This window comes from Leiobunum rupestre, chromosome 11 (genome assembly GCF_980474605.1).
Source record: "Leiobunum rupestre chromosome 11, qqLeiRupe1.1.hap1, whole genome shotgun sequence".
Taxonomy (NCBI): domain Eukaryota; kingdom Metazoa; phylum Arthropoda; class Arachnida; order Opiliones; family Sclerosomatidae; genus Leiobunum; species Leiobunum rupestre.
In genome coordinates this window covers 3315089-3336060 of record NC_143394.1, presented here as the reverse complement: position 1 = coordinate 3336060, position 20972 = coordinate 3315089, and positions in this window count along the sequence as shown.

Below are 20972 nucleotides of genomic sequence, written 5' to 3'. Positions count from 1 at the left end.
AAAAATCCACTTTTTTGTGATCAAAATACACAATTTTTGCCGAGTTAATTAGAAATTCCACGTAACGGCTATAAAACACAGTAAATTTAGTTCTAGCTAGATCGAATAAAACGTGCAGGAATGGTTTAATAGAGCTCGTTTCTCACCGTCCTTCCTTATCGTAAGGCTTTTTTCCCGGTATACCCTGGAGTTTGTGCGCGTAACGTTTTCCCTCACGCTAAGATAGCCCGCCGGCTAAGACAGTTGGGGAAACTCCGCCTCGATGAGGGTTGTTTTATCTGAGCGTTTAGTATGTAATAGTATTATGTAAATTTATAACGCTACCAAGTAAAAACGGTTTTAAATGTGCGGTAGATGGCCAATTCAAACAGCGATTTATAATCCTCCTGTATTCATCCATACAACATATTATAAATATAACTATTAAAATATAACTTAACATTTTTAAAGACAACACAAAAGTAAATTAATTAAAATTTAAAAAATGCAGCCGATACATTTAAGCGATCGTACAAAATAGTAAGAAATCAATTTTATTACACGAAACATCGTTCATTTGTTTGATTTATAATACATTTTAAGACTCGCTTTTACTGTCTGCTACGTTTTACAGTCTGTGAGGTTAATATGTTAATTTTTGGGTTTTAGTTCTTTAACAATTAATCTAGTTTACATCTAAAAATACTAACTTATACCGTCAATGTGTTTCTTATTTGAATAAAATTGATAATAGAACTTTTTTTGCAAAACTTTATTTTTAACATAAAACTCGTGGCGAAATTTGAAAGGGTAGGGGCATACCATGAATTTTGACCGAGTTTTTGAAAGTTTGCTTGATTGAGTAGAATCCAAGGTAGAACAGTGTAAGGAGCTTATAAATACTGTCCGCCTAAAAATGGAGAAAATCGAAAAAAATAAGCAATATGAAGTTAATTTAGGACTCGAAGGGTTTTAGCGTTGTTCAACGGTTAGAAACTAATTATCTCTCACAAATATGCAGTTTATAAAATATTTCTTTGATAAATGGTAAGTCCAAAACTTTTATTTACGAGGCAAATCAGTTCGTTGATTTCTTAAATTTCAATTCAGTCCCTACTATAACTATATTAAAGTTTAAATTTGTTCACAATATTAAAGTTTAATATGTTTTCAATATTAATGTTATAACTTGTTCACAATATTAAAGTTTTAATTTGTTCACAATATTAAAGTTTTAATTTGTTCACAATATTAAAGTTTTAATTTGTTCACAATATTAAAGTTTTAATTTGTTCACAATATTAAAGTTTTAATTTGTTCACAATATTAAAGTTTTAATTTGCTCATGATATTCAAGTTTTAATTTGTTCACAATATTTAAGTTTTAATATATGATCAGATTTATAAATACTAAGGGTGGCCCGTAGGGAAAGAGGAAGATGCGGTTTTCTCGCCCTTACTAATTTATTAATATAATCTTGGATTAATAATAGAAGCTAACGCTTAGCTTCTATTATTAATCCAAGATATAAGAGAGTAATATCGGTGTTACGTAACTTGGCGTAACTATAAAAAAACTGCAGTCAGAAAGGTCACCATAACCGAAAGCTACAGGGCCGTCGAGTAACTTTTGCCCCGGGCCCTAAATTCCGTATTGATTTTCCGTACAGATGGTAGCAGTATTGGCCCGTGGTTCTGTCAAAATATGTATTTTTAAAAAATAATACAATTTCAATGATTTTGCTTAGGTGGGATAGTTACCAATCAAGAATCAAGAATATTGCTAGCGGTCATTGATTATAACGAACATTCAAATAGACCGCAAGCCCGTTCGAAATCTGGAGAACTTCAATACAGAATGTTTTGGAGCAAAAAATTGAAATCATACAATATTGGCAAATTGTATGAAGCAAAAAGCTATTCTTATATTGATTCATCGACGGAGATGGTGTTTGACGCCCAAAATAATTATATTGTTACTAAACACTTAATATTATAACACTTTTTTATATTAAAGTTAGATGCTATGTACTTTTTTCATTTCAGGGTAATATTTCTGATCCAAAACTAATGGATGAGACCGATGCTCGTTATATTTGTAAACATATAAGTTTACAAGAAAGAAACCAAACCCACCCTCCCAGCACAGCCGCTAAATTGACTGAGGCAGAAAAATATTGGTTGTATAGGTGTATGTAGGTTGCAGGATTCACGGCACCGTTCCAGGGGGAAAAATACATGATTTAATTAATTAACTTAATTGGAAATCGATGAAAATTGCGCGACTCGCTGCGTTTGCGCCATAAGAATAGATGTGAGGAAATTGGAGGTCCTAGGTTGAACGGCTCGGACGTCTATAGAGAAACAAACGCAAGACAGACAGACAGACAGACAGAAGAGACTTAGGAATATAGTATAGATAGCAAAGATTAGGTATTTACATTTGAAATTTACGCTAACACTAAACAACTTAAGCCAGCGTCGTAGCCAGGATTGGATTTCGGAGGGGTGTGTGCCCCCCTCCCGTATGTATGGCAACATTGTTTTTTATGTCTCGAGTAGCGGCTCTGCTACACGAATTGCTACATTTGCACGGGATTAATTCTCCATCTAATATATTGACCATATCCAAAGGCATATTTTCCATTTTATCCATGGTTATAGACTCGCCAACTAATATCAAAACGTGGCAGTGGCGAAGTCAGGGGGCGTGCCCCCCCCCCGAAACAAAATCCTGGCTACGCCACTGAAACGTTGGACAGATCTGATAAAATTTCTAGAAAACCCGTCACGCGACTGCTAAGGGTTTTACTCAAAAATACCACGTTACCGATATGACCCTTTCGAAAAGCATCGAATGAACCAAAGACTATATATACGCTTCGTTTACTAAACAGGCGTGTTCCTAGGAAAAACCTGTTAACACCTCTGTAGCTGGGTTAATATTTGAACCCGCGGCGCCACTAGTAACACAGCTCAAGCTAGGGGAAAATTTTGACCAGCGTCGAGATGGAGCCAAAATCGGTATGCAAGTTGAGCCATAGAACACGCCTGTCTAGTAAGCGAAGCGTATATATAGTCTTTGGAATTAACTCAAGTGGAAACATTTGGAATTTCCCAATCCCAGGCAATTCCCTTTTTACAGGCCCTCCGTAGTGAAAGGTTGGGACCCCTCACTACTTCGTGTCTTTTTTATTTCGTTGCCCCTAAAAGGAGGAAACGAAATTATAATTTCCCTCTGAAACGGGTGTTGTTGATAGGATTACCTCGATGTGTTCGTAAAGGCGCGAGCTCGGTGGAGTATGCGCTTGAGGCTGTGTAATATTGTATTTGGTTTTTATCTGTGGAAGAACGGTTATAGCTTACTTCATTTGAAACAGGTAGTTTTGTTTTTATAGTTTTAGTAGATTGATTAAATAAGTCATTTACGTTGTAATATTGTTTTTGGATTTGTCTTAATTTTTTATTCGTATTTCTATAACATTTTGATTTTTAATTTGTATTTTTATGAAATTCAATTTATATTTCTCATGAGCTTTCTAAGGATATTGAGGTTTCCTAGGGAATATTTTTGAATTTGTTTTTCAATGAAATATTTGATTATTGATAATTGTTTTTTGAGGTATATTTCCTTATTTTTTAAATTAAATTTTTATTTCTTGATTGGAGTACTATTTTATTGTGTTGTCAGTCACTTACCAGGACCAGTTTCGGGACCATGTAGCGAGAGTCTATAAAAGTTATATTGAACGCCTTTCTTCCAGGGGCTTCCCCTTTGTGTAAAGTGTTATTTTTCAATAAAATTAATTATTATTTTACCAAAGTAAGCCTTATTTACTTCATTGAAAACGCAATTTTATTTTAAAATTTTTTATAAAATAAAATCAATACGGAGGATTTCACCTATGTTTTATATACAGTAAACGAAATGTATTTATTAATCTCGCATTTGCGGAAGCATTCTTACTCTATAGGTGATAAGCTAGTTTTAAATATTCCTCGAAATGAATTTAGACGAGGGAAAAGCTGCTCTTTGTTCGGTCCAGGGATCTAAAAAAAGGATTATCTCTCTAGGGGTCCCTCTTCGCTCGGGTCCGCGCGACCGTCGAAAACTTTCATAGCCCAATTTTCGTTTCTACCCTCCAGCAGTTCATCCCCCTTTGGATGGAACACTTCTCGATATCTCGGTTCCTGTATCTTCAAGACATGCTGTCCCCTTTTCAAAACCGGCCGATCTCCCCCACCCTGCCTAACCTTGAAAGTAATTTTGAAAACTCCCGCAAAAATACGAGGTCGCCACTATGCAGAACGTAAATATGGAATCACTTTTTAGAAAACAAGTGAGGTCAATACCGATTTTTTTCAGTGACTATTAAGGAGTATTCTCTCTGCTATATATTCCGCTTGAAGTTTTCGTTTCTGTTTTTTCAATTCTATAATCGTATGCTGTAGTGACAACAATTCATTCTCCTTACACAATTCTTTATTTTGTTCAGCACTCATTTTTTTCGACTGTCGTCAACAGATTTTATTCTGTTATGTGTCAAAAGTAATGAAATAGGCAAAATCCATAAAAATAAAAATTTTTGGTATTTGTTCATAGAGTGCCGGTTTTAAATAAAATTCTTCTTTTAATTTCATTTTCCATGAAACCTAACGATCGTTTTGTCGTTATAAAATACCAACGAGCTTGTGAAAATGATAAATTGACTAATCTAAGTTATATATATTATATTTGCTGTTGCCAATAACTAAGTCTTTAAACAATCTTGTGACGTATACGCTAAAATGTAAAATAATAATAGATGGCTGTATGTATTAAAAATGCAATATACCTACATACATACATTTTTGTAACGAAATTTTCCATTATTTAATATTTGTACTCAATTAAATTAATTGTAAATATAATTAAAATAAAGCATAAGCAAGCGACAATAAAAACCATTGACTGTACGCTTAATAAAGAAACCATTCAAATTAAAAAATACAGCCTTCTAGAAATTATAATAGTGGTAATAATAAATGTAATTATAAATGTATTTCATAGTTTACACATAATATAGGTTGTTTACATTAAAAGACGGGAGATAAATAACTCATATGTCATCTTCAAAACTTATTGTAGCCTATTGAACCAGAAAATGTACAAATACAATAAACAGACTAAGATAAGATAAGAACGATTTATTCTTAATTTGCTACGTTTATTCAATACACGAAGAGAAAAGTTCACGAATGCAATTTTTTTTCACGCGGACAAATACATGAAATTAAGTTTTAATACGCTTATAGTAGTTAATATGCCTAAAAATTCCAGATAATAACAAGTGAAAAGACGTACGTAAAGTCTGGTACCTTACAATATTCATTTACCTAATTTTAAGTTTAATTTACGCTTAGATTTATCTTTGTTGTCAATTTATTTCAGAAAATTCAAACTGATCCCAGTTTTTTACAAACTCAGTGAAATATTTCATGCTTCACATTTATAATTTTTAAAGCTTTTAAATAATTTTGTGTGGCAATATAAATTTAGTTTGAGGTCGGTGCTATCAATTGTTAATAAAAATAATGCGTTATTGAGTTTTTATTACTAAACTTGGAGAGACTTCTCTTATTTTATCAATAATTATATTCATCAAACAATCATAGTAGGGATGATCTGATTTAGAAAGAATTGGTCATATATACCCAGTTATTTTTTTAATCGGAATTGTATTTATACATTGTTGTTTTCTTGTAATAAAATTATATTAACTCTATTTTAACAAATTTTATATATAATCATAAATACCAATATTTTTAACTGTTGGTTAAATATTTATTTAATTATTTTACATAAATTAAAAATATAAACATTAAGTTGTGTTAGTTGGTTGAACCGAACCCATGACATCCTCTTTCCGTTTCTTTAAATTTCTGTTTAATAACAAGAAATAGTATATTATGTCCAAACTTTAGGTAAAGTCTTGGTTAAACATACTTCACACTCTACTATTGATGGATAAAATATTCTCTCACAAATCAATTGCGCTATTTTATCACCTCTTAAAATTTTATAATCAACTTTCCCATGATTGATTAAAACAATACCAATTGGTCCAGTATAGTCTATGTCAATAACTCCGGCTAAAACATCAATTCCGTAATGAAGGGTCAAACCACTGCGAGGAGCTTTTTCAACATGGTAAATTAAGAACTGATTTCTTAAATTTTTACAACATTATAAAAAATTTTACCAATACGACCATAGGTGTTTTCGGGAAGTAAAATTTTTAAATCTGTTTCTATTAACAATCTGGCTCCAGAAACCAATATATAATCATATGCAGATTTTAAATCAAAGCCTGCTGAAAATTTGTTGCGCGAACTGGATCGAAAGCATTCTTTGATATTTTTACAAATTTTATTTCCATTTAAATCTAGTTCACTTTTATGTAAGAAAAATGTTCAAACACTTGTCTTATTTGAACGTCCCCGGAACGAAACAAATTTGTCAGTCAGTGTGCTTTCCTACCATGGAAAATTTCACCTTTTTATACAGAATGTGACTGTATGTGTAATACTATTAACCGTAATTTTTTTAATCTAACAACGCCCTATTTTATAGAAAAGGATACGCATATCTAAAAAAGATAATTAACATTTAACTATACTTAATGTATAATATATCCAAGGTTAGGTTTATAATTTAAAAAATAAGTATAGTTCATTTTTGTTTTAAATTTGAAATCACCCTTTTAATATGTTTAAAGGATATGTATTTACGAGAATGATGTATTATAATTTACGTTTGATATTAAGTTAGAAGGTTACACCTATTATTTATAATTATAAGAAATTAATTATTTTTGAGACATAGTTATTTGATTAATCATTTCTAGAAATGTTTTTTTTTAAATATGTGACAGTATTAAAAAACTGCACCTTGACACAAATTTGATCAATATTTTTAACTCTCAGCATTCTAATTTAAATTCTTTACTAATTTATATATTTATATTTATCTCACAAAATAAATAAAAACTTGAGAATTTATCTTCAATTAGTTAATAGCAAGATATTTTTGGTTAAAACAGTTATAAGTTAGTTTTAGTTAAGAAGAAAAACTTCTACGAAATAATGTAATTATAAATATTTTTAATTATATCGTTATAATATTTCTAGTTTTTTTACAAACATTATTTTTTTCATATTCCTAATAATATCTTTATTGGATGGTTTATTTTGTACAGATTTTTGGAATTGATTTATTTTTTTAAATCTTTATAAATTGTATAATTTATTTTGTAATTCTTCGCAAAAAATGATTTTATTCGAGTAAAATTTTATTTATTTTAATCTTATTAAGTGGTTTGTACTAGGATGGTATTCGTTACATATAGACTTTCTGTGGTCGCCTACAAATTGTGTCTTTGGCAAAATAAATATTATTAAATATTATAAAAAATTGTATCTTCAAAAGTAAATTGTTATTGAATTTTTTTGAAAGAAATCTTACGTAGGAAAATAATAACAGTGGATTTTATAGAAAAAAGATTTATTTACATGTTTTAAATCATTTTACAAGTTTTTTCAAGATTTTGCAATACTTCAATAGAAGTTTCCATTTTGTTGTTGGGGATTAAAATTTGATTATTTTTACAATATTCTTCAAAATAAATAAGTGCTTCCAGCTGATTATCGCTCGGCATTTTCAAATCGTTTGTAAGTACAGGGTTAGACTCCATTAAAGAATTCAAAGTTTCTTCAGCCATGTTAAGAATATTCGAATCTATACTTTCTTCTTCTTTAGTAGTTGGTTCAACATTTGAGTTCGAAGGTTGAATCTTACCGTCGATTACTAAATCATCGTACCATTCTTGATTTTTTTACGTTAAACTCGTTCAAATAATCAATAATTTGATCGTCTAATATTTCTTTTTCAGGTGTGTATTCCCGTTGATTTAAATCGCATTCATCACGAATGACTTGATTTATATAGCTGGTTGATAAATGATCCATCAAGTGTTGTTTAAAAATTAACTTGTTTGTACATTGTTTTGTACAAATCCAGCATCTAACACTAAAATTTAAACTATCTATAAAATTAAACGCGTGTTTACGACATGCCGGTACATAATAACAAGGGTTCTCAGTAGGAGATTTGCATTTAACTTCTGGTTTCCCCATAAATAACTTCATTTTTTTAACTTTTAAAGGGGGTGATTTTTGAGACATCTTGCGTTTTCCCATTTCAACTGTGATATAATAAAAAAATTTTACTAGCAATTAGGTTTTTACAGTGATATTATACAACTCAACAAATAACTTAAATTTTGAAAAATATTAAATTCCTCAAGGTTAGCAGGTTTGTGTTTTGATGGGGGAAAGCACATTCCAACGATACGAACACCCCTTTTAATATATAAAAAGTACATGTATTTACGATAAATTTGTATTATAATTAACGTTTGATTAGGTTGAAAATAATTAAAAAATATAAATTATTTTTGAGACATAATTTTTTGATTAATTATTTCTAAAGGTGATTTTAAATATACTATATTATGAAAAAAGATTTTACCTTGACTTATTTTTATATAACTTAAAATCTTCGGGGTTTTTAATTTATGATAATACTAATATCTACACATACAGCATTTGTATAAAAACTTGAATTTTACCTTTAATCATTAGATATATATATTCGCCGTGTAAACGAGCGAGTTGAATATTAAGAAATACAGTTTTTCTTCAATTTTGGAGATAAAAGTATGTTATTTAGTAATTTTATTATTCTTTAATTATATTTTTTTAATTATTTCTTCATTTTATATAGTGGACGAGACTTCTTGCAAAATTTTGTTGGAAAGAGGTTCTGTTAAAGTACAAAAAGATTGTTTTATTTGTTGTCCTTATTGTTTTGGATATACTGAGTCGTTAGAAACCTATGGTGGACTCCTATATTATTGTTGGAATAAACAATGTCGATTTTACTACCGACCTGTTGTTTTTAGACAAGGCAATTGTGTATCAATGAGAATTCCATCGGGTGCATTATTAATCTTTTCTCAACATTTAATTTGTATAATATGTGGTGTAAGAGGAAATAGAAGACGTTCGAGAGATACAGATTGTATAGAATCCGAATATAGCTCGGTATGTATTTATCCTCAATCTAAAAAAAAACACTGTGTATAAAATGAAATAAATCTTTTTTTTATAAATATTTCTTGTATTATATAGAGAAAAGTTACATAAAAAACAGAGCAATACAAAATAAAATTTAATTTTTTTTAAAAAATCAGTTTTTTGATTCACATCAAATATATACAACGTTGATTAGAGCAACCAGTTTTTTTTCTCTTTAAAACGGGGCTCTGTGGAATGTCTCCTGGCAAAACGTCATCTGCGTTTATAATTTTATTGATTAATTCAATCTGGCGCGGAGATGCGAAAGTGAGTAAAAAAATAGAGAAGGATCAAATGATGCCAGATGATAATAAACATTTTTGCGTTTGAAAGTGTGACAGTCAATGGTTATAAAATCCAAACTAGTCTTACAAGGTTGTAATGAGTTGATAAATTCTACGCATGACGATAATTAGGGTGTGGTTATAAAATCAGTTTTACAAGGCTAATACAATAGAATGTTGAACCAGTTATATCCTAGAGGTAATTATAATTTATTAATTTAAAGATATAGCTCGCAATCCGACAGAATTTCATAGACCGTGTCTTGTACGATGGCTTTGCGTGTTTCTGGTAACGCTGTTAAGCAGAAAAATAAACTTATAAATCAATTAAAGTATGTATTATTTTATTTGAAAAATAATTAAAATTATTAAACTTAATTTTGTTTTAATTTAGCCACCGTTAAACACCCGTTCGTTCACTGTGTATAGTCAGAGAAAATTCTATTTACAATGTTGCTATTTTTAATTTAAAAAAGTTAATTATTTTTTATTTATTTTCAATAAATGGTTTTTGGAATTTTTATTGATTATGTAACTTAAAAATGATTTTCCAACTTTAGAATATATTATTTTACTATTAAAAATTAACCAGACATCCGTTTGGGTAAAATTATAGTCTTTCGAGTTGCAAAAGTTAGTGCTCGGCAGTCGATTAATCCATGAATAAAATAAGCTCGGCTATATTTCAAAATTTATTTAAATAACCAATAGTTTAATAAAAATTGCAAAATGTTTAAATAATTGAAAGTGAATAAGCCTATTATTTAAATAAAAACAAACAATTACTTAAATAAATACCACTTTTATTCAAATAAATGCATGGTTGCGTAAAAAACATAAATAAGTTAAAATGATATTCTTTTTCCCATCTTTTTTTAAAATAAATCGGAAAATTTGTGGATAATGAATAAACATTTGCGAACACTTGCAAAAGTATCAATAAAAACAACATTGTATCTTCAAAAATGTAAGAATTATTTTTATATTGGTAAAGTAATACGTTTTATTGTAGGTGGATAACATTATACTTTTGAATTGCTTAAAAAGTAAATAAATTGAATTTTTTCAATATACATTAGCAACTATATCTCCCGATTAAGTTCATTGTAATGTTTTTAAAATGTTTGTTGATTGTTTATGTAACTAATTTATTATTTTAAAATAATTGTTTTTCGGATTTTTTATTTGATTATATTATTTTAGATTGTATTAGTGTACTATTGAAAACCAATTTCCCTGATAAAATTACACCTTTGTATTGCAAATGTTAAAAACATTGTATCTTCAAATGTAAATAAATTGTATTTTATTTCGACCGGGGTAAAAAATAAGTGGTTATATCTCGGGCGGATATTGACCAGCCCCATTGTAATTTGTTTTAAAATGTGTATTGATTGTTTATTTATTTATTTCCAAAAAGTAAATTAAGTTTCATTTCAACAGGGGTAAAACATAAGTTGCTGGGCGAATATTGACGAATCAGGCCTATTGCTATTTGTTGTGTTTTAAAATATGTATTTTATTTCGACAGGGGTAAGTTAGATAGCACGTGACAGACAAACTTGTCAAGGCTATAAAGCGCAGGTCGCGAATTAGTTTCCCCATCTCGCAATTAACTAATTAGCATTTTAAACGGCTAAAAAACGAAAAAAATAAAAAAGTGACACCAAAAGTGAATAAGCGTAAGTATTTGGTGGGGTCACATATTACCGCCGATATCTCGGTCCGAGCTTGTTCGATCGTGTCCAAACTTGTTGGAGTGACAGACCGAGGCTTAGGGGTGGTGGTCAGGGGTCAGGCGTCGAGGTCAAGGATCATCTTCAAGATGAAATTTGAGATTGAAAACAAAAATATTTTGTTGATTTTTTTCAAGGTCAAAAATTGGTTTTTGGAAAAAAAAATTTCCCGACCCGACCCGACCCGTAAATATTATTATTTATTTTTGCTCGACCCAGCCCGAAGCGGGCTCGGGCCGGGTCGGGCATAAAAAGCCCGACTCAATCGGGGGCCGACTCGTATCTAGGAGATATCGCGATAGGTCGATGGGCGTTTAGATCTTCAGGGTCTTTAACACCACCCTTAAAGTTGAGATGAATCTCCGTATCTGACCAGGCCTCAGGGATGAAATTTGACGCTAGGATATAGTTGAACAGTTTAAGCAGTACGGGTCGCGAAAAATCGGGAAGCGTGCGAATTAATTCATTTGGAATTTGATCCTCCCCCGCAGGTTTACCAAGAGGAAGGGCCTTGAGAGCTAGGTTTAGTTCGTCAATCGAGATGGGATTCGTGAGTCTATCTAGCTAGAAATCAACAGTTTCATCATCCGTAGGAACCGTACTAGTGTTGAGTGAGTCGCGTATCAGTTGGAAAGATCGCTCTTCAGCTACGATAAATAGCCTCAAGGTGCTTCGCAGTGTCTTATAGACTGTTATCTACCAACAGCCGTAAATTAGAGTATTGGTCATCGGCAACTTCAAAATTACATTCGCCAAAATATTGGTTTGCTTATTCGCGAAGTCAGCTGGTAGGATATATTCTACATTTTCCTTAACTCGAAGGCCCTCAAATTCCCTTAAAGTAGCCCCAAACATTAGGACTTAACCTTCGTAAAATAATTAGAGGTTTAAAAGTGGGCTAGGTAATTAACAAAAGAAATTTTTCTAAATTTATGAATGCGTCACATACCGTGGAAGGCTTCCGACGGGGAAAGCCCTCAGGACGGGGTTTTTCGAAAGCTTAATCTTGTTTTGCCATCCCATCGTTGTCCCTACCGCCGTGAGTCAAGCTACATCTCCCCCTCCCGCCGACGCCGATGACACAATGAGTAGTAAATATTACGTCCTTGTGATAAGAAGGTCCCCAAAACGAGTTTCGCGGGTCGGCCCCAGAGACCTTAGTTACTGTACTGATGATAAAGACCTTTTCTGCGCCATACCTGAATTCCCAAAATTTGCTGTCATTCGTTTTAAGTGTGACGTGTCCTTGAGAGTAAATATTCCTTCGAAAGTTCCCCAAAAAGACGTCGTATACAGCATCTGCAAGGATAGTGGCTGACGAATATAGTAAATAATATATCAATATTTGTATTTTACTTTCGAGATGACAGCCGAAACTCATTAACTAACTAGTTGCAAACCCCATTTTGGCCTTTTGACACAAAACAGATTTCCAAGTTGCAAGTTAAATTGCGAAGAGGGATAAATCAGACGTTTCATAGCTAGGGTGTATTTAATTAAGGGAGTTTTGGAGGTTAATTAGATCGAGCGAGGTTCAAAATGTATCATTTCTTTCAAATCTAAAAGGGGTATCCAGTTCTAAAAAATAAAGATAATTTTCCTACTGGCCATTATTATTATGGAACGTGAACTATTTAAATAAAATAACTTGGATATAAGCTAGACAGTATGGTTTAATATCTAGATTCGGTTATGTAACAACAGAAAGTTTAGAAATCGTTGTAAAAATAGGGTAGTAGGAGACCGTTTGTGCGATGATGGAAGTAGCAGGTGCATACTCACCCTTAATATTTAAAAGTTGACTTTTTACCCATACATTAAAAACATGTCACGTACATTTAAGTACACTCTGTTAAAAAAGTCTTTGCCTGTTGTTGCGCTTTATTTATAATTTCTGAAAATGTTTTATAGATAGAAAGATGGAACCAATGTCATTCTATATGTTTTTTCGATGCTATTTTAGATGCAACCATCAGTTCTGTCGACAATTATAAATCTTACCCGGAAATGACGAATATCGTTTTTGACATTTTCTAAAATAATAGAGTAAGTGGATTCAGGGTGTTAATTTTATGTCTCGAAGACCAATAGGTGACGAGTTATAGGCTTTCAAACATTATTACAGGAATCAGTATAGTATAAAAGACAACATTGGCCTTTTCATCAAACACGCCTAATTTGCACCGCATTTAAAATCGCCGGCAAATAATATTTTGAGGGCTACGTTAAGCGAAAGAAAAATGAAGAAACTCTATGGGAAACTATATCGGTATTGCGAAAGTGGACAATGAAGCGTGAATTATTCGCAGAGTTGATTCATGGAAAGCAATATCCCCTTGGAGCTATGTGTGAAAACGCCTTTAATTGATACAGCCCGTGGACGCGATTTCTAGTTGCTTGAATTCAACGCACAGACGAATGTTGTTTTAATATTCTTGGTGTTTGATAGATATGAAGTATAGTTATACCCTTTACAGACTAAAATCATAAGACCTTGTTTAACCTCCATTTATGAAACCCAAGTTGATTTTTTTTTGCTGAAATGTTTTATAACAGTTATACTTCGGTTACATAACCCAGGTTTTTAAGCCTCGTCTGAAAAATGTATTATAGCGTTTTCCACTGAGCTGCTCGGAGATCGCCCCGAAATCGCTTTTTGCGTCACTGCTCTGGATGAGATTTCCACGGAGCGCTGCCGAGCAGATTTCCCAGTGAAACACGTTTTCGCCCCCTGGTTTTTGGCGCGATATATGAAGACGCGTTTTTCAGGTAAAATGGCGAGCAATGTCATTTTTGATAAACTTTTTGTTAATGAAGACGGTTCATTTATTCGAAACAATGGGATGATTCTCGCTCACGTTGTAGTTGATGGTAAGTATATAACACAACACATGCCTAGGCTGAACTCTTCCTTCCTCAATTGAATCATGGACTAATGATTGAATTCACATTGCAACTTGGCAAATTGAAATAATCGATATATCATTATTATAAAGGAAAAATATGTATTTCTTATCAATATTTTTTATAGGAGAGAAATCCTTGTTAGAACTTGATGAAAAACTCCTACTTGAAAGCGGCTTCATTTCAGACGGTTCAAATATGTCAACTGAAAATTTCATTGATTTAAATGATGAAGAATCTGCAAACAAAAGTATTGAATTAACCCAATATTTTTTCATTTAAATCTTTTTTGTTGATTTTCTATTTTCCAAAACAGCTGAGTGGGGTACAGGAGAAACAAAACTATTACTAGATAAGTATGCCGAGTATTTACCCAAAATAGGACCAATGAAGATGTTCAAAAATAAGAAAGTCATGTGGTTTAAAATTTCTAAGGACATAAAAGATGTTTTGTCATTAAACCGCAGCTCTTCACAATGTGAAACGCGATATAAAACCGTTATGAAAAGAAAAAGAAATATGGTGGAAAATAATCGTAAATCAGGTTCAACTCGTAAAGATGTTGAGTTTGCAGACGAAGTAGCGAAGATTGCAGCAAATGACGATAGTGTCGTACCTGAAGTCATGAGAGGTGTGGGAAAAGTTTCAATTGCACCTAAACGTCCTATCGCCTCTCCGCAGAAACCAAAAAAGAAAGTTGAAAATAAAGCTAACACAATTGCGGAGACTATATTAAAAGTTCATGAATTGAAAGAAGCTGCGAGAGAAAGGCGCCACCAAGAAAAAATGGATCTATTGACACTGTTATTTTCCAAGTAAAATTTCAAATATTGAAAAGAAGTTTCATTACAGTATTAAATTTTGTGATAAAAATAAATGTTTAATATGCTTTTAAATTTTGACAAATGGTATTTTGTTAATTATCCTCGTAAATTCTGGCAGATGGTATTCCGTTTAATTTCTCCCAATCTTTTTAACGCAGCTTCTCTTGCCCCAGCTTCGTTATTCACTTCTATTTCACCTTCTTCTTCTGAGTCAACTGGAGTATAATCCCACTCATCACCGTTATCTATGCATAAATTATGCAAAACACAACATGCAAAAATAAACCTGGTAGTTTTGTCTACAGTATGAAAGTCAGTTCTAGTTAACTGTCTAAATCTTTGTTTCAGAATCCCGAAAGTATTTTCAATCAATACACGTGTTCCGCAAAATTTTAAGTTAAATGCTTTTTGGGCATTAGTCATATTGCCATAGTCTCTGTACGGTGTTATAAGCCATTCACGAATGGGATAAGCAGCATCTCCCAATAAATGATATTCATTTCCACATATTCCCGAAATTTCTTGGCTTATAAACGATAGTCTCCAAATCCTGGCATCATGTATTTTGCTCGGTGTACCAGTGAAAACCTCCACAAACCTTCGTCTTGCATCACAAATGCCTTACAGTGTAATGGATGTACCATCATGCCTATTGACATACGTAGATTTAATTATGTGCGCAGATGTACGAATGGGTATATAGCACCCATCTACGCAACCCAAAACACCTGGGAATCAATTTATCTGTATAAAATTAGTAGAAACATTTTTTTAATTGAATCAAAATGCATATTCTATAATTAACAATTTTGTCACAAAAAGCATTTATCCACTTCTGAAAAAATCAATCCCATCTTCTGTGTTAAAGGCAGTAGTATAAAAACCATAGAGGTAACTTTGTCAGTTCAAGCATGAAATGGCTAAACACTCGAGTGACTAATTAATTTTACAAGTTCATTTTACATCTTGAAACGCTCTTGCAGCTTCCTCTTTTTCTTCTGGACTTCTAGGAGCTACAGACAGAAAGTAATCCATGACCCGGTCCATTAATCGGAGCAGTGTTGTTTCTCCTATTCCGAACCTGCTCGAAACATCCCGTAAACAGCTCTTATTTCCGGCAAACCTAATGAACAAATTTTGTAAATAGTTCATCCCCAATTTTACAGTAGAAGACATACCAAAGAAATGAAAGAATATGTTTTTCCGAAGAAATCACTGCACTACCACCATGAGAGGTATTGTTTGGGAAATATGGTGAGCTTTCAAACTCTTGAATGAGAGCATAGCAGGTGGATTTTCTTAAACGAAAATTCTTGCTAAACTAGAAAGCAATAACAATTATATTATAAAGAGGCAGCAAGTAAATATCTACTCTACTAGCTTAGGCCCAAAAATCACTTACTTCTTTTTCCGAGTATAAATGGACAACGTCCTCAATATAATTCTGAATTTTTGGTCTCACTACTCTTTCCGGATTTAGTTTTAAAGTAATTTCTTCAATTTCTTCGTCGGAACTATCCGAAGATGATTCAAGAAATAAAAAAGCAGCTCGAATATCTCGTGCCCTATTCCGTTCCGCCATTTTTAAAAACAAAAAAAGCCGCTCGAGACCTGTTGATCTGTCGAAATTTCCGGATCAACTACGAGCTGCTCGGAGTTCGATCACGTCGTCAGTGGAGTACGCAAATCTCGTCAAGAGCAGATCTCAGATTGCCAGTGGAACACGAAATCTTATCACGAGCGCTCGCCGAGCGCCCGAGATCACCCAGTGGAAAACGCTATTAGTCATTTGAAGGCTCTACGAATAAATTGTTGAGCAATTAGAAACTTTCGGTATTTCATAACGCCAGAGACACGAGATATGGAACGAGCATTATTTTATTTGTGAACCTATCGTTGGCCTCTTTTTATGTCAATGTTATTATGCGCAATATATTTTAATATTACAGTTCTAAATTAAGCACTAGTTAATTGGATATAGAATATATTTATTTTCATTTGTTTTATACACTCTTACAAAAATTAATAAGGGATAAAGTCTCCCCTTACTCTCAAACAGGCTCGTAGCCTTCGTCCAAATGAGTTCGTTAACCCCCGCAAATATTCCGGGCTCAAACGGTTAAACGCGTCGAACACCATATTTTGCAAGTCGTCTGAATTTTGAGGGATCCGTTTTTCCATTACAGATGACACTCTGGACCACAGATTTTCAATATTATTGAGATCGGCAGAAAGAGCCAAAAACGCCGTGACAACCCGGGCACTGGGAGCGGGAGAGTTGTCTTGCATAAAATATATGCTAAAAGTAAAGGTTAGGGAACACATTATTAAAAGATAACCGTAGAGAACCAAATGTTTGTTTTCCTTAACGTCCGGCGTCTTGTAGGCCATAAATCGCCGCTAGCGATGGCGACATTGAATCCTGGAGGATTTCGATATAGGATTGGGCATTTAAGCGGCCAACTATCAGTCCTAAAATTCCCGCTTGACCATCCCTAAGGCAGCCTCACACGTCCACCGAGAAACGTCCACTCCTTTTCGCTCGGGAAATATTTCTATACTCGTTTCTTTGCCCTCTACGTCTCGTCACCCACACAGTCGGTGAACTGGGAGAACTCTGAAACAATTCCCAACTTTAAACCCTTTCAGACGATTTAAATTGGAAGTTTAAACACAGAAACAATTACGTTTTCATCAGAAAATGAAATTAGACAGGATAAGACGTCTCTAGGCCAACGAAGCAGCTGTCGACAAAATTGACGGCGAAACCTTTTGTGTTACAAAGCGAACTTCGACGTTGTAAACCCGCTTTTTTTAACTTGGCCCACACAGTTGGAGCCGTTACTTGAAGCCCTGGTAAAGGCCAATGATCCCTCAATTGTCTAATGTAGAGCCACTGGTGTCTAATGGCATCTCTGGTTAGCTCTTGGTCTTCAACTGGCGTGGTTTTTTTTGGACGACCACTTCTAGGGCGATCCTAATACGTAAATATTTATCGGCAATATAAATAGGTTAAATGGTCAATATTATGAATGGTATTAACAACAACTAATATTTAATTTACCGCAATCGTTCTATGACGAAGAAAATGCGCATAGCAGTATCTGGCTCCCCATTATGGGGGATGGTCCAGAGTGACATCTCTAATGGAAAAACGGATCCCGCAAAATTCAGACGACTTGCGAAATATGGTGTTCGACGCGTTTAACCGTATGAGCCCGGGATATTTGCGGGGTTAAGGCCCTTCCTTAGCCACAAAGTACCGATTTCTGCCACTAGATGGGGACACCGTCGATTATACAGACTAAAGAATCGTTCTAAAGAATAGTACGGGACAGATAAATAATGGGCGGATACCCGCCACATGATTGATTGACATTTTAAGCCGATTACATCCCCCTTGCCAATTGATATATCCCTAGATGACAAAGGACGATAACGAAAAATAGGATGGATTTTAGTAAAGGTTAGAAACAGCGTCCTTTGACACTGAAAGAACAGGTAGGAACACTTTAGAAAAGGCTCGAAGGGGAGTCCTCTCCGGCGATAATACAATATAGAAAGGTCATACGGAATTTCCCAGAAGAGAGCATTTTAAGGTTTGTTTAGAGAGCGAAGAAGGGATTAAAATACAAGTAAAATATACAAAAATACATTCTTTACTGTTTACAATATTTAGGTTACAAATTTTAGATTTTTTTTTAAGTTTACATATAATTTAATTTTAGATTGACATTTAATTTTAGATTGACATTCAATTTTAGATTTACATTTAATTTTAGATATACATTTAATTTTAGACTTACATTTAATTTTAGATTTACATTTAATTTTAGATTTACATTTAATTTTACATTGGTTTGAAACGCGCAGTAAATTATTCATAACATATCTTGGTCATCTTAATTCACAATGACCTACTCAATAGCGAGAAAATATCAGTACCAGATATTCGAGATACACACTCGACCTAAAATAAACAATTTTATTTCACTTTTTCTTCTTCGAGACGCAGCCAGCAGACTCGACGTCTGCTGGCTTCCTTTTTCTCGACTTTATTTCCCCTGTTCTTGGGCGATTTTAATTGACGGAGGATCTCGACACTTTTTATGTAAAGGCACTTGAGGATCCATTATTTCCGGTAGCATGCAATCCATATAAAATGCCCTCAGTTTTGGCAACATAGTTTGGGTCAGTGTCTTCGTCAACATACAAAACAAAGAAGCGTTTGTTTTTCCCAGTAATATTCAATTGACCTTGAGCCTGGAAGTAGTACAGGTGGTTTCTTTTCAACTTTAATTTCTCGTTAACCAATTCCAAGCAAAAGCTTCTGTTTTTTTTGGGCATGATCTTCGTGTTTTCGCCCTTTGGTGGCATTTCTAGCTGAAGGCGCCGTTTTTATTTCTACAATCGCGTCGTTGTTCGTGAAAACCGCGTCGTGGCTAGCACCCAAGAACCCGTTTTGTAAATCCACATATAGGCCGCTCATTCGAGTTAGTACTTCGTTTTCATTCATTTTGAATCCTTTTTATATTTTTCCTCGAACTTCAGAAGTGCTAAGGATTCATTTTTTTCCCATACTCGGTATTAGGGTTGCTAAACCCTTGAGGGTAAAGCAATTGCTTTACCAAAGTATGGCAAGAGATTTTTGGCAATCGTTTTATTACCTTTCCAAAATTAAACGCTTTAAGTCTATTTTTCTTGTTGTTGTCGTAAACCTGGTTCCCACGCTGACCACGGGACATTATTTCAATGTTGTCCCTCTTGCTTTGTAAAAGACTGCTTCCTGAATCTCTAAGGTGACCAAGCACTCCTTCGGTCAAAGGGGGCTGTTCCACTAGAGGCCCGTAGTCCGTGTCTATTGGTAATGGTTCGGTTCGTTTTCTGGATACTTGTAAAAATAGCGCACTATGCACCGCATATGCTAACGTATTTCTTTTAAGGATGAATTCAAAATAAATGACAGTTTCAAGCGTTTTAGAATAGGGTAAGATCGACCAAAAATTTAATTTTTGACTTTTAACTTAAATATCTTTAAAACTAATTATAATAACGGAAAAAGAAATATGTTAGCATCTGGTCAATATTGTTCTTAGTCAGCAAAGACCTTTTACCACCGTTTCAGAAGGACGCTTTTCTCTTGTAGTTGTACCGAGTGTTAGCAAGTCGAGGGAAAAATTAAGCAACTTTAAATTTAAATAACAAGAAAACCTTACACCCCAGAGAAACAAATGTAACATATTCCTATAGAGCGAACATTTGTTTCTAATATATTTGAAAACTATTTCGCTAAACTATATGAACAAAACGTTATAACGATTTTGGAAAAGCGTGAAATCACGTTTTTGCTAAGGAAGGGCCTTAACGAACTCGTTTCGAACAAGGCTACTATCCTGTTTGAGAGTAAGGGGAGACGTTATCCCTTATTAATTTTTGTAAAAGTGTATAAAACAAATGAAAATAAAATTGTTCTATATCCAATTAACTATAATTTAGAACGAGCAAGATAGGGCCAATATCAATTGGCACGAAATTCAAATATGACAATAGTGTGTTCGCGGGTTGGGCCATTGAGTTGGGAATATTAATCTAGAGGTCCAATCGAAACGTCGGATTTCAGTATTTCGCGAAACAAGTTTTTAAAAATAAGAATACTGTCGTCTGCTCCCATCGGCGTCCCAAATGACGAGAAAACGTTATCATTCTACCCGTGGCGCCGTCTATCTCTCAATGATTCGTTCAAATAAGACGCGTTTTCAAGCAAAAATATTTTTTTTCTTCAAAATAATGGATGGCGCCACGGGTCATATGATAACGTTTGCTCGTCATTTTAGAGCAGACGGCACATTCGTATTTTTCAAAAACTTGTTTCGCGGGGAGCAGATTTGATTGGATCTCTAGATTAATATTCCCAACTCAATGAGTTGGGCGGTCTCGCCAATTGGCCAGAAATCTCACTTCAATTTAAAATTTGTTAATGCAAACCGAAAACGTTGTTCAGAAATGATTAGTACTAAACTTAAAATATAATATTTAACCAAGTCGCTCTTAATTGATTTTAATGTGAA